The sequence below is a fragment of the Triticum dicoccoides genome, chromosome 4B, assembly GCF_002162155.2.
Source record: "Triticum dicoccoides isolate Atlit2015 ecotype Zavitan chromosome 4B, WEW_v2.0, whole genome shotgun sequence".
NCBI classification, from domain to species: Eukaryota; Viridiplantae; Streptophyta; class Magnoliopsida; order Poales; family Poaceae; genus Triticum; species Triticum dicoccoides.
In genome coordinates, this window is record NC_041387.1 from 369,217,028 (window position 1) to 369,232,840 (window position 15,813).

Below are 15,813 nucleotides of genomic sequence, written 5' to 3' on the forward strand. Positions count from 1 at the left end.
TCCGGAGTCTCATCCCGACTCGTGGGGGAATCATAGTCTCCATCATCCTTTCCTCACTTGGGACAATGCTCTAATAATGAAGATCATCACACTTTTATTTACTTACAACTCTAGATTTACAACTCAATATGACTCTATGTGAATGCCTCCGGTGGTGTACCGGGATATGCAATGAATCAAGAGTGACATGTATGAAAAATTATGAAGGTGGCTTTGCCACAAATACGATGTCAACTATATGATCATGCAAAAGCAATATGTCAATGATGGAGCGTGTCATAATAAACGGAACGGCGGAAAGTTGCATGGCAATATATCTATGGAAATGCCATAATAGTTAGGTATGGTGGCTGTTTTTAGGAAGGTATATGGCGGGTGTATGGTACCGGTGAAAGTTGCGCGGCACAAGAGAGGCTAGCAATGGTGGAAGTGTGAGAGTGCGTATAATCCATGGACTCAACATTAGTCATGAAGAACTCATATACTTATTGCAAAAATCTACAAGTTATCAAAACAAAGTACTACGTGCATGCTCCTAGGGGGATTGATTGGTAGGAAAAGACCATCGCTCGTCCCCGACCGCCACTCATAAGGAAGAAAATCAATAAATAAATCATGGTCCAACTTCATCACATAACGGTTCACCATATGTGCATGCTACGGGAATCACAAACTTCAACACAAGTATTCCTCAAATTCGCAACTACCCAACTAGCATGACTCTAATATCACCATCTTCATATCTCAAAACAATCATCAAGTATCAAATTTCTCATAGTATTCAATGCACTTCCTATGATAGTTTTTATTATACCCAACTTGGATTCCCATCATATTAGGACCAATTTTATAACCATAGAAAATACCATGCTGTTATAAAAGACTCTCAAAATAATATAAGTGAAGCATGAGAGATCAATAATTTCGACAAAATAAAACCACTGCCGTGCTCTAAAAAGATATAAGTGAAGCACTAGAGCAAATTTGTCTAGCTTAAAAGATATAAGTGAAGCACATAGTGTATTCTAATAAATTCCAAATCATGTGTGTCTCTCCCCAAAGGTGTGTACACCAAGTATGATTGTGGTAAACTAAAAAGCAAATACTCATATCATACAAGACACTCCAAGAAAAACACATATCATGTGGTGAATAAAAATATAGCTCCAAGTAAAGTTACCGATAGACGAGACGAAAGAGGGGATGCCTTCCAGGGCATCCCCAAGCTTAGGCTTTTGGTTGTCCTCGAATTATCTTGGGGTGCCATGGGCATCCCCAAGCTTAGGCTCTTGCCACTCCTTATACCATCGTCCACCAAATCTTTACCCAAAACTTGAAAAGTTCACAACACAAAACTCATCAGGAAATCTCATAAGCTCCGTTAGTGCAAGAAAGCAAACCACCACTTTAAGGTACTGTAATGAACTCATTATTTATTTATATTTGTGTTAAACCTACTTTATTCCAACTTCTATATGGTTCATACCCCCGATACTAGCCATAGATTCATCAAAATAAGCAAACAACAAACGAAAAACAGAATCTGTCAAAAACAGAACAGTCTGTAGTAATCTGTAACATTCAAATACTTCTGGAACTCTAAAAATCATACCAAAATAGGAAGTCCTAGGCCATTTGTCTATTGATTTACTTAAAAAATAATAAACTCAAAAGCACGTTTCTGTGATTTATTAAAATTATTCTCGTGCGTGCAAAAGTTTCTATTTTTCAGCAAGATCGAATTAACTATCACCCAAGATGGTCCTATAGGTTCTACTTGGCACAAAGACTAATTGAAACACAAAACCACATCTAAACAGAAGCTAGATGATTTATTTAACACTAAACAGAAGCAAAAAAGCAAGGAACAAAAATAAAATTAGGTCGCCTCCCAACAAGCGCTATCGTTTAACGCCCCTAGCTAGGCATAAAAGCGAGAATAGATCTACATATTGCCTTTGGTATTCAATTCTTCAATAGAGCACTTATAACCCTTAGGAGTTTATTTATTTTTAGTAATTATTAAACTCCTAGGTAAGAAACCAAGAAATTCATTTGTAGCAAATGGTTCCTTAATGATAGCGAAAAAGTTCGGGTGAACACTTATGGATTTGAGATGCGCATTTTCCTTACTAGAAGATTCACCCTTATTTTTAGGAACATACAAAAAAATTCAATTTTGGTAGGAGGAGTTAGAGTATTTTTCACGGATGAAAAGGCAGACCCTAAGTTTGTAATAATATCCTCAAGTTTACCGATTCCTGTAGAATCTTGATCTATTATTTCGTTAACTATAGGTTCCTTCTCTTTAAAAAAATTCAGAGTGACTCCAACCTTAGATCCATATTGGAAAATTTGGTTGTGGATCTTTTTATCCAAATTTTCAATTAACTCAATAGTGGCAACTTTATTTTCAATAATTTCAAGCATTTGCATCACATGCTCCAAAGTTAAAACAGTTCCATTAACCAAAAGAGCTGGTGGACCAATCAAATCTAACACAACATTGTAAGCATCAAAAATATGGCTACCCAAGAAATTCCCTCTGGTAATGGCATCAAGAATGCATCTATTCCAAGGCGTAATGCCTACATAAAAATTGCGAAAAATAACAGAAGTAGATTGCTTCCTAGTAGATCTATTTTGAGCATTGCAAATTCTATGCCAAGCATCTTTTAGATTTTCTCCCTCCCTTTGTTTCAAATTAAGAACTTCATGATCGGGAGTACTAACGATGATAGGAGGACTAGCCATGACGACGATATAAATGATCTAACACACGAGCTCACAAGAGGCAAGCGAAAAAGAGGCGAACGGAAAAGACAGGGCGAATAAAACAGCAAGGGTGAAGTGGGGGAGAAGAAAATGAGAGGAAAATGGCAAATAATGTAATGCGAGGGAGAAGAGTTTGTGATGGGTACTTGGTATGTCTTGACTTGAGCGAAGACCTCCCCGGCAATAGTGCCAGAAATCCAATTTGCTACCTTTTGAGCACTGTGTTGGTTATCCTTTGAAGAGGAAAGGGTGATGCAGCAAAGTAGCGTAAGTATTTCCCTCCGTTTTTGAGAACCAAGGTATCAATCCAGTAGGAGGCTACATGCAAGTCCCTCGTACCTACACAAACAAACAAGAACCTCACAACCAACGTGATAAAGGGGTTGTCAATCCCTTCATGGCCACTTGCAAAAGTGAGATCTGATAGAGATAAAAAGATAAGATAAATATTTTTGGTATTTTTATGATATAGATTGGAAAGTAAAGATGTAAAATAATGTAGATCGGAAACTTATATGATGGTAAATACACCCGGGGGCCATAGGTTTCACTAGTGGCTTCTCTCAAGATAGCATAGGTATTACGGTGGGTGAACGAATTACTGTCGAGCAATTGATAGAAAAGTGCATAGTTATGAGAATATCTAGGCATGATCATGTATATAGGCATCACGTCTGCGACAAGTAGATCGAAACGATTCTGCATCTACTACTATTAGTCCAAACATCGACCTCTATCCAGCATGCATCTAGAGTATTATGTTCATGAGAACAGAGTAACACATTAGGCAAGATAACATGGTGTAGAGGGATAAACTCAAGCAAGATGATATAAAACCCATCTTTTTATCCTCAATGGCAATAATACAATACGTGCCTTGCTGCCCCTGCTGTCACTGGGAAAGGACACCGCAAGATTGAAACCAAAGCTAAGCACTTCTCCCTTTGCAAGAAAGATCAATCTAGTAGGCCAAACCAAACTGATAATTCGAAGATACTTGCAAAGATAACCAATCATACATAAAAGAATTTAGAGGAGATTCAAATATTTATCATAGATAAACTTGATCGTAAACCAACAATTCATCGGATCTCGACAAACACACTACAAAAAGAGTTACATCGATTAGACCTCCAAGAAGATCGAGGAGAACTTTGTATTGAGATTCAAAGAGAGAGAAGAAGCCATCTAGCTAATAACTATGGACCCGAAGGTATGTGGTAAACTACTCACAACTCATTGGAGAGGCTATGGTGTTGATGTAGAAGCCCTCCATGATCGATTTCCCCTCCGGTGGAGCGCCGGAAAAGGCTCCAAGATGGGATCTCATGGGTATAGAAGGTTGCGGTGGTGGAGTTAAGGTTTCGTGGTGCTCCTGGATGTTTTCAGGGTACATGGATATATATAGGCGAAGGAGGTCGGTCAGGGCAGCCATGAGGGGCCCACGAGGGTGGGGGGCGCGCCCTCCTGCCTCGTGGCCGCCTTGGCTGCTTCTTTACGTCCACTCCAAGTCTCCTGGATTGCATTTGTTCCAAAAAGATCTCTCCCGAAGGTTTCATTCCATTTGGACTCCATTTGATATTCCTTTTCTTCGAAACACTAAAATAGGCAAAAAACAACAATTTGGGTTGGGCCTCCGGTTAATAGGTTAGTCCCAAAAATTATATAAATGTGTATAGTACAGCCCATAAACATCCAAAACCGGTAATATAATAGCATGGAACAATCAAAAATTATAGATACGTTGGAGACGTATCAATAGCTCTTCTGCTCGCCTGGGTGGCAGCGACAAGCGCGAGGAATGGGAGGAACTCGCACTTCTAACTATGTTAGAAGGAGTCCCATCATGATTCCGTGGCCGCGCGCCCTTTTCGCCAACATCATGGCGTGCATGTCGACCCTGCGCGTCTTGAGAGTGACGCTGAGGGCTTTTGCCGTGGCGATGCCCGGGGTCTTCAACATCATGGTGTTGTTCATCACGCACGAGCTGAGAGGACCGCGGCGCGTGCATTGGCGGGGTCACCTTCCTGCCCTTGGAGGTCCCCGCGCCACCCGCAGGTAGCGCAGCTCCATCCTTGGGCGCGGCAGCGCGCGGAACGCCGTCGCTGCTGCGGAGGACGCCACTCGCATGGCTTCTCATATTTGGATGATTTGGACGATCTTGATCTCCTCCACCACTGGCAACTGCCATGTCGCCCGTCTGTGCAGGTGCGGGCAAAGCGGCTTCGGACGAGCCAATCGCTGCGATCGTCTTCTTCTTCGGCGCGATGGCAATGAAGAGACTACTGTACTAACTAATAGATCAGATTCTCACAAACTAATTCGCCCTACCTGGCACACCAAATATGTCGGGGAAAACGAACACCCATGGGGTCACAAGGATCCCTTCTACGTTCGGCGGGGCATTAGCTGCACGAAGAGCAGGTCGAGCCGTTAGCACATAGGGAGTTGACCCAGGTTCGGGCTGCAAAGATGCATAATACCCTAGTCCTACTTGTCTGGATATATCTATTCTTGAGATTTTGAACTAGCCATGATGCGAGCACGGTCCAAAAGTCTGAATCCTCTCTCTGTATGCTTTGGGCCTCCTTTTATACATAAAGGGGTTGCCACAGTGGCACACAGGAGGTGGCAAGCTACAATGTACGAGCTTATCGCTCGGCACCGTAGGACAAACACATTTAATGTGTTGCTTACGTGTCCTCTAGCTTTATCAAGGACAACAACAAAAGCCATCCCATCTGTCGCTGCTCCTCCTTGCTTCTACACGCGTCCAGGCTGACGAGGCATGCAACGCCACACTGGCTAACTAACTATTGTGTTGGCACAATGGTAGAGCCTCCACGAAGATCTGCATGCCGCCATGCAGGCGCCTGCTTAGTTGGCCCGCCAATCGTTGTACTGGAGTGGTGGTGAGGTGGCGAACCCTTGCCGGGCGCGGGTCTGGCCATGGCCCAGCGATCGTCCCTGGCAAGGCTTGCCGGGGGCCTTAGCATTCTCCCCGGCAAGGGTCTTGTCGGGGGTCTTTGTCTTATGGTCCCACGTGAACCCATGGGCTGTCAATCTTTATGAGGATCTGCATGCTACCAAGCATGCGCTCTCAGATCTTGGTCTTAACGTTGTTGATGGTGTTAGAGCTCTCAGCTCCAAGGGTGATGGGCTTGCTGGTGCTATTTAGGTCGCCCCAGCAAGGGTGTTGCCGGGGGAGGTTCAGCTCACCCCCTGCTCCTTGTTCTTCGAGTATCTGCCTTGGTAGTCTTTGGGGTTTGTCTCCCTCTCCCTCGCCAAGCCCTGCCGCAGGTGGGGCTGCGACTGCCCGTGCACTAGTAAGGGGTACAGAAGTACCCATCCTTTTGTACACCGACAGAAGTGTGTTTTGATATGCCATGTTATTGCCATTCTAGTAGATGTTTATGATGTTGATGCTTAGTTTGAATTAGCTTACAAGTTTAATACAAAAGGGATTGTTGCATTAGCCACAAAGTAGATGAAGAAATGAAATGGTCTAATGGAAATTACCGTTTGTTTGAACGAAGAGATGAAACCGGGATAGGCGCCTCCATGCTTTGCCAGAAGCTAATACTCTTTGATGGAATCCTTTTGGATCACCGCTCCATACGAGAATTTGGTGATGTATCGACTATATCAAATTTAGCCGGGAATAAGAGCAGTTCAATGGAATTAGAAGTTGTGTAACAATGTACCAAGAACTTACTCGGTGTATGGCCGCACTTCCGTTAGGTTGTTGAAGATATACAACGAAATGGTCTGCCATTCTTCGAAATCCAACATTATGGAATTAGAAGCAACGGCTGGTGCCATGTCCCCTTTGAATAGGCTGAGGTTGCATCGACCATTTTTAGGGTCGCCGGCATTGTACCAAGGCTTCAGATTATGCAAATGCCGATTTTTGGCTTCGTATTATGCTGTCATGAAGTCTGCCACCTCCTAAGTAATGAATGCCTCGGCCATCGATGCTTCAACTTTATGTTTATTTTTACATTTTGCTCAAAGCGTCTTCTACATCCTCTAGTTGCGTAGCACCAACTATTCTGCACAGCCCCCCCCCCCCAATCTAGCCACGGTTGGGAGATGTGATACGTCCATTTTGCATCATGCTTTTATATCAATATTTATTGCATTATGGGCTGTTATTACACATTATATCTCAATACTTATGGCTATTCTCTCTTATTTTACAAGGTTTACCATGAAGAGGGGGAATGCCGGCAGCTGGAATTCTGGTGGAAAAGGAGCAAACGTTGGAAACCTATTCTGCACAACTCCAAAAGTCCTGAAACTCCACGAAACAAATTTTTGGAATTAATAAGAATTTCTGAGCAAAAGAAATATGCAAGGGGGCCCACACCCTGTCCAGGAGACAGGAGCGCGTGCCCCGCCCCCTATAGGGCGCGCCCTCCTATCTCCTGGGCCCCCTGGTGGGCCTCCGGCATCCATCTTCTGCTATATCATCACTTTTACCCTGGAAAAAATCGTGGGCAAGCTTACGGGACGAAATTCCGCCGCCACGAGGCGGAACCTTGGCTGAATCAATCTAGGGCTCTGGCAGAGCTGTTCTGCCGGGGACACTTCCCTCCGGGAGGGGGAAGTCATCACCAACGATCCTCTCATCGGGAGGGGGTCTATCTCCATCAACATCTTCACCAGCACCATCTCCTCTCAAAACCCTAGTTCATCTCTTGTATCAAAACCACAAATTGGTACTTGAGGGTTGCTAGTAGTGTTGATTACTGCTTGTAGTTGATGATAATTGGTTTACTTGGTGGAAGATCATATGTTCAGATCCTTTATGCATATTATTACTCCTCTTCTTATGAACATGAATATGCTTTGTGAGTAGTTACGCTTGTTCCTGAGGACATGGGTGAAGTCTTGCTATTAGTAGTCATCTGAATTTGGTATTCGTTCGATATTTTGATGAGATGTATGTTGTCTTTTCCTCTAGTGGTGTCATGTGAATGTCGACTACATGATACTTCACCATTATTTGGGCCTAGAGGAAGGCATGGTGAAGTAATAAGTAGATGACGGGTTGCTAAAGTGACAGAAGCTTAAACCCTAGTTTATGCGTTGCTTCGTTAGGGGCTGATATGGATCCATATGTTTAATGTTGTGGTTAGGTTTACCTTAATACTTCTTTTGTAGTTGCGGATGCTTGCAATAGGGGTTAATCATAAGTGGGATGCTTGTCCAAGTTACGACAGTACCCAAGTACCGGTCCACCCACATATCAAATTATCAAAGTACCGAACGTGAATCATATGAACGTGATGAAAACTAGCTTGACGATAATTCCCAATGTGTCCTTGGGAGATCCTTTACCATTATTAGAAATTGTCCAGGCTTATCCTTTGCTACATAAAGGATTGGGCCACCTTGCTGCACTTTGTTTACTTTATTTACTTGTTACTCGTTACCATTTATCTTATCACAAAACTATCTATCACCTACAATTTCATCGCTTGCAGAGAAAACCTTACTGAAAACCGCTTATCATTTCCTTCTGCTCCTCGTTGGGTTCAACACTCTTACTTATCGAAAGGACTATGATAGATCCCCTACACTTGTGGGTCATCAAGACTCTTTTCTGACGCCGTTGCCGGGGAGTGTAGCGTTTTTGGTGAGTGGAACTTGGTAAGGACACATTTATATAGTGTGCTAAAATTTTCTGTTACTTGTCACTATGGAAACTAATCCTTTGAGGGGCTTGTTTGGGGTATCTTCACCCCAACCAGAAGAGCAAAGAGTTGCTCCTCAACCTACTGAACTTTATGAAAATATTTACTTTGAGATTCCTTCGGGTATGATAGAAAAACTACTAGCTAATCCATTTGCAGGAGATGGAACATTGCATCCCGATTTACACCTTATCATTGTGGATGAAGTTTGCGCATTATTTAAGCTTGCAGGTATTCCCGATTTACACCTTATCTTTGAAGGGAGATGCATTGACATGGTATAGGCTATGTGATGATACGGGATCTTGGAATTATAAGCGATTGAAGTTGGAATTTCACCAAAAGTTCTATCATATGCATCTTGTTCATCGTGATTGTAATTACATATATAATTTCTGGCCTCACGAAGGAGAAAGCATCGCTCAAGCTTGGGGGAGGCTTAAGTCGGTGTTATATTCATGCCCCAATCATGAGCTCTCTTGGGAAATGATTATTCAGAATTTTTATTCTCGGCTTTCTCTTGATAATCGCAACCTGCTCGATACTTCCTTTGCTGGTTCTTATATGCTGAAGACTACTGATTTCAAATGGGACTTATTGGAAAGAATTAAACGCAACTTTGAAGATTGGGGTTTCGATGATGTTAAGGAGTCATGTATGACACCTAAGTTCGGTTGTGTTAAATCTTTTATGGATACCGATGCTTTCCGTGGATTTAGCTCTAAATATGGACTTGACTCTGAGATAGTAGCTACTTTCTGTGAATCTTTTGCTACTCACGTTGATCTCCCTAAAGAGAAGTGGTTTAAATATAATCCTCTTGTTGAGGTGAAATTAGTTGCACCTATTACAGTTGAAGAAAAGACTATTACCGATAGTGATCCTATTGTTCCTATTGCTTATGTTGAAAAACCTCCTTTTCCTGTTAGGATAAAGGATCATGCTAAAGCTTGGACTGTTGTTCATAAGAGTAATACTAGGACTTATACACCTCCTGAGCAAATTAATGTTGAACCTAGTATTGCTATGGTTAAATATCTCTTGGATGAGGATTTAGATGGGCATGTTATTTCTTTCTTGGGTGAGACTGCCAATATTGCTAGACCTGACACTAAGACACGTAGACCTGTTGTAGGCATGCCTATTATTTCTGTTAAAATAGGAGATCGCTGTTATCATGGCTTATGTGATATGGGTGCTAGTGCCAGTGCAATACCTTATACTTTATATCAAGAAATTATGCACGACATTGCACCCGTTGAATTAGAAGACAATGATTATACTATTAAGCTTGCTAATAGGGATACCATTAAACCTATTGGGATTGTTAGAGATGTCGAAGTTTTGTGTTGGAAGGTTAAATACCCTACTGATTTTCTTGTTCTTGGCTCCCCACAAGATGATTTTTGTCCCATTATTTTAGGTACACCTTTCTTGAATACAGCTAGTGCTAAGATTAATTGTGAAAAGAATATTGTAACTGTTGGCATAGATGGTATGTCTCATGAGTTTAATTTCGCTAAGTTTAGTAGACAACCTCATGAAAGGGAACCACCTAGTAAGGATGATATTATTGGTCTTGCTTACATTGTTATTCCTCCAACTGATCCGTTAGAACAATATTTGCTAGACCATGAAAACGATATGTTTATGAAGGAAAGGGAGGAAATAGATGAAGTGTTCCTTAAACAGGAACCTATGCTGAAACATAACCTTCCCGTTGAAATTCTTGGGGATCCCCTTCCACCCAAGGGTGCTCCCGTGTTTGAACTTAAACCCTTACCTGATAATATTAAGTATGCTTATCTTGATGAAAAAGAAATATATCCTGTTATTATTAGTGCTAACCTTTCAGAGAAAAAGAAGAAGACAGATCTATTGAAAACTCTGAAGAAGCACCGAGCAGCTATTGGATATACTCTGGATGATCTTATGGGCATTAGTCCCACATTATGTCAACACAAAATTTCAGTGGAGAAATATGCCAAACCAGTTAGAGATCCTCAAAGACTATTAAATCCCAAGATGAAGGAAGTGGTAAGAAAGGAGATACTAAAGCTCCTTGAGGCAGGTATTATTTATCCTGTTCCTGATAGTGAATCGGTAAGCCCTGTTCATTGTGTCCCTAAAAAGGAAGGAATTAACGTTGTTCCTAATGATAAAGATGAATTGATCCCGCAAAGAATTATTACAGGTTATAGGATGGTAATTGATTTCCATAAGTTAAATAAAGCTACTAAGAAAGATCATTACCCTTTACCTTTTATTGATCAAATGCTAGAAAGACTATCCAAACACACACATTTTTGCTTTCTAGATGGTTATTCTGGCTTCTCTCAAATACCTGTGTCTGCTAAGGATCAATCTAAAACTACTTTTACTTTCCCTTTTGGTACTTTTGCTTATAGACGTATGCCTTTTGGTTTATGTAATGCACCTGCTACCTTTCAAAGATGCATGATGGCTATATTCTTTGATTTTTGTGAAAAGATTTGTGAGGTATTCATGGACGACTTCTCAGTCTATGGATCCTCTTTTTATGATTGTTTGAGCAACCTTGATCGAGTTTTGCAGAGATCCGAAGACACTAGTCTCGTCCTAAATTGGGAAAAGTGTCAGTATATGGTTAATGAAGGCATTGTCTTGGGGCACAAGATCTCCGAGAGAGGTATTGAAGTTGATAAAGCCAAAGTTGATGCTATTGAAAAGATGCCATGTCCCAAGGACATAAAAGGTATAAGAAGTTTCCTTGGTCACGTCGGTTTTTATAGGAGGTTCATTAAGGACTTTTCTAAAATCTCTAGGCCTCTGACTAATTTATTGCAAAAAGATATTCCTTTTGCCTTTGATGATGATTGTGTAGAAGCATTTGAAGTACTTAAGAAAGCTTTGATCACTGCACCTATTGTTCAGCCGCCTGATTGGAATTTACCTTCTGAAATTATGTGTGATGCTAGTGATTATGCTGTAGGTGCTGTTTTAGGGCGAAGAGTCGATAAGAAATTGAATGTTATCCAGTATGCTAGTAAGACTCTTGATACTGCCCAGAGAAATTATGCTACTACTGAAAAAGAGTTCTTAGCAGTTGTGTTTGTATGTGATAAGTTTAGACCTTATATTGTTGATTCCAATGTTACTATTCACACTGATCATGCTGCTATTAAATATCTTATGGAAAAGAAAGATGCCAAGCCTAGACTCATTAGATGGGTTCTCTTGCTCCAAGAATTTGACTTGCATATTATTGATAGAAAGGAGGTGAGAACCCCGTTGCAGACAACTTGTCTAGGTTAGAGAATGTTCTTGATGACCCACCGCCTATTAATGATAGCTTTCTTGATGAACAATTAGCGGTCGTCAATGCTTCTTGTACTGCTCCTTGCTATGCTTATTATGCTTATTCCATTGTTGCTAAATTTATACCGCCTAGTTTCACATACCAGCAAAAGAAAAAGTTCTTTTATGATTTAAGACATTACTTCTGGGATGATCCACACCTTTATAAAGAAGGAGTAGATGGTGTTATTAGACGTTGTGTGCTAGAGCATGAGCAGGAACAGATTCTACATAAGTGTCACTCTGAATCTTATGGAGGACACCACGCTGGAGATAGAACTGCACACAAGGTACTACAATCTGGTTTGTATTGGCCTACTCTCTTCAAAGATGCTCGTAAGTTTGTCTTATCTTGTGATGAATGTCAAAGAATAGGTAACATTAGTAGACGCCAAGAAATGCCTATGAATTATTCTCTTGCTATTGAACCGTTTGATGTTTGGGGCTTTGATTATATGGGACCTTTTCCTGCCTCTAATGGTTATACACATATTTTAGTTGCTATTGATTACGTTACTAAGTGGGTAGAAGCTATTCCAACTAGCAGTGCTGATCATAACACTTCTATTAAAATGCTTAAAGAAGTTATTTTTCTAAGGTTTGGAGTCCCTAGATATCTTATGACTGATGGTGGTTCACATTTTCTTCATGGTGCTTTCCGTAAGATGTTTGCTAAGTATGATGTCAATCATAGAATAACATATCCTTATCATCCACAGTCTAGTGGTCAAGTAGAGTTGATCCATAGAGAGCTCAGATTAATTTTACAAAAGACTGTGAAAGATCTAGAAAGAATTGGTCCAAAAAACTTGATGATGCATTATGGTCCTCTAGAACTGCATACAAAAATCCTATGGGTATGTCTCCATATAAGATGGTTTATGGAAAAGCGTGGCATTTACCTGTTGAACTCGAACATAAGGCATATTGGGCTATTAAAGAGCTCAACTATGATTTCAAACTTGCCGGTGAGAAGAGGTTATTTGATATTACCTCACTTGATGAATGGAGAACCCAAGCATATGAGAATGCCAAGCTATTCAAGGAAAAAGTCAAACGTTGGCATGCTGAGATGTATGTTGTCTTTTGCTCTAGTGTTGTTATGTGAACATTGACTACATGACACTTCACCATTATTTGGGCCTAGAGGAAGGCATATGGAAGTAATAAGTAGATGATGGGTTGCTAGAGTGACAGAAGCTTAAACCCTAGTTTATGCATTGCTTCGTTAGGGGCTGATATGGATCCATATGTTTAATGTTGTGGTTAGGTTTACCTTAATACTTCTTTTGTAGTTGCGGATGCTTGCAATAGGGGTTAATCATAAGTGGGATGCTTGTCCAAGTTAGGGCAGTACCCAAGTATCGGTCCACCCACATATCAAATTATCAAAGTACCGAACGTGAGTCATATGAACGTGATGAAAACTAGCTTGACGATAATTCCCAATGTGTCCTCGGGAGCTCCTTTACCATTATTAGAAATTGTCCAGGCTTATCCTTTGCTACATAAAGGATTGGGCCACCTTGTTGCACTTTGTTTACTTTATTTACTTGTTACTCGTTACCATTTATCTTATCACAAAACTATTTATCACCTACAATTTCAGCGCTTGCAGAGAAAACCTTACTGAAAACCGCTTATCATTTCCTTCTGCTCCTCTCCTCGTTGGTTTTGACACTCTTACTTATCGAAAGGACTACGATAGATCCCCTACACTTGTGGGTCATCAAGATGCAAAATCAAGTGCTGCATTGGATTAAAGAAGCCTGGCGGAAATATCTTCTCTAACTTGTAGAACAACTCTGGCGCCAACTCTTCCATTTCTTCTACCAGGTCAGACGATAGTTCTTTAGCACACATAACACGGAAGAAATAGCTCGGCTCTACCAGTACTAGCCATTCATCCTTAGGGATGAATCCACGCAACATCACTGACATTACCCGCTCAATCCATATGTGCCAATCATGACTCTTGAGACTAAATATCTTAAAATTTTCAAGTCTCGCTCCCCTCTTTAGATTCGCTGCATACCCATCGGGGAACATTCAATTGCATTTTCACCCACAAGATAATTTCCCTCATAGATGTCCAGTTCTTCTTTCCGTTTGATGGTTGCATGTTTTGTAACGGTCTATGACATAGTGCCTCCTGATCGACTATTGCCTTAGGATTATCCTTTGTCTTCCCATATATGCCAAACAATGTACCAAAAATTGCCTCGGCGATATTCTTCTCAGTGTGCATCACGGCAATGTTGTGTGGGAAAAGGAGGTCTTTCAAGTAAGGTAGATCCCACAAGCATGTCTTGTGAGTCCACGCGTGTCGCGAATTATACCGCTTGAAATACTCTAGACGCTCTAGATCTGGCTCGAGAGTGTTTAATTGATCCAGGATCTCTTGGCCTGTCGACGGAGGTGGTGCAGAGTCTTTCTCAACTCTACCTTTGATGAAGTTGTTCTTGTCTTTCCTGAACTTATAACGAGGATGCAGGAACGGTCTATGCATGTCGAAGCAAGAAAACTTGCGGCCGACCTCAAGCCAACAAAACTGAAGAGCTCCCTTGCATGTGGGGCACGGGAACCTTCCATGCACACACCAGCCAACGAATAGCGCATATGTCGGCAAGTCATGCATCAAGTACAGGTACCACACACGCATTATGAAGTTCGTTTTGCTAATGGCATCATATGTCTTGAACCCATTATCCTGGGCTTCTTGCATTTCGTCCTTCAGCGATTGCATGTACACATTCATATTCTCCCCCGGATAGTTCGGCCCTGGAATTATCAACGTCAGGAAAATGTTCTTTCTTTGCATAATCTGTCCGGGGGGAAGATTGAGTGGAATGACAAAACGGGCCAACAACTATATTGGGTTGCCGTCAGACCAAACACACTGAACCCATCCATGATGATGGCGACTCGAGGATGCCTCGGATCTGCCGCTTTTTCATCATGTAATGCATGGAAGCGCTTCCGCGCTTCACCATGTGACGTGTGCACCATCATCAGCTTCCAATCTGCATCTAGTTGGGTTCTTTTTCCCGTTTTGTTCCATGTCATATGTCTTGCCGTCTCCTCGACCATGAAAAGATGTTGAAATGTTGGTACAATTGGCATATACTCAAGAACATTAACGAGGATTTTGGTCTGCGACTTCTCACCCATACCGTTCTCACCACAACATACCTGGATGACTTGCAGATAGTACAATAGTTCAAGTCCCCATACTGAAGCCTAAATAAGGCACATCCATTCTCACAGGCATGTATCTTCTCATAGGGCATCTTAACAGCACGGAGGATTTTGTTTGACTGGTACAGGTTTGCAGGTAGTACGTGGCCTTTGGGTAGAAAATTTCCAAATATTGTCATCGTAACATCGTAGCATTCTCTACCCAAGTTAAATTGAGCCTTCAGAGCCATTATTTGTGAGATGGCATCCACCTGACAAAGCTTAGTGTGGTCGTGGAGAGGACGTTTTGAGGACTCCCACATTTCGTTGAAGGCCTTGGCAGATTCCTCCATCTCATTGTCCGAGTCCCAAGCATCATCAAAGTCTTGCACCATGTCTTGCATCCCAGTACCATGCTCGTTGGTGCAACGATGAAGCACCTCAGCTCTGGCGCGTTGGCCAGACTCACCATGAAATGTCCACACCGTATTATTTGGTGTAAAACCCCTCTTCTGCAAGTGTTTTCGCATTTCATCCTCTGTCCTCTTGTGCCAATTGTTGCACCCTGCACAGGGGCACCATGTTGTCCTCTGGCCATTTACAAATGTGGTTCTCAGAAACCCCTTAGTTTTTGTTAACCATTCAGTTGTCATGTTTTCTGACTAGTGTGACCGGTGTACATTCATGCACGATCACTCATCTTGCCTAGTTACTGGACACATAAGAGATATATCTATATCTATATATATATATATATATATTAGTCAGGATGTATATATTCATTAGTTAATGGAGTTTGTCACTTTTATTATGTCCCAACCTAGAC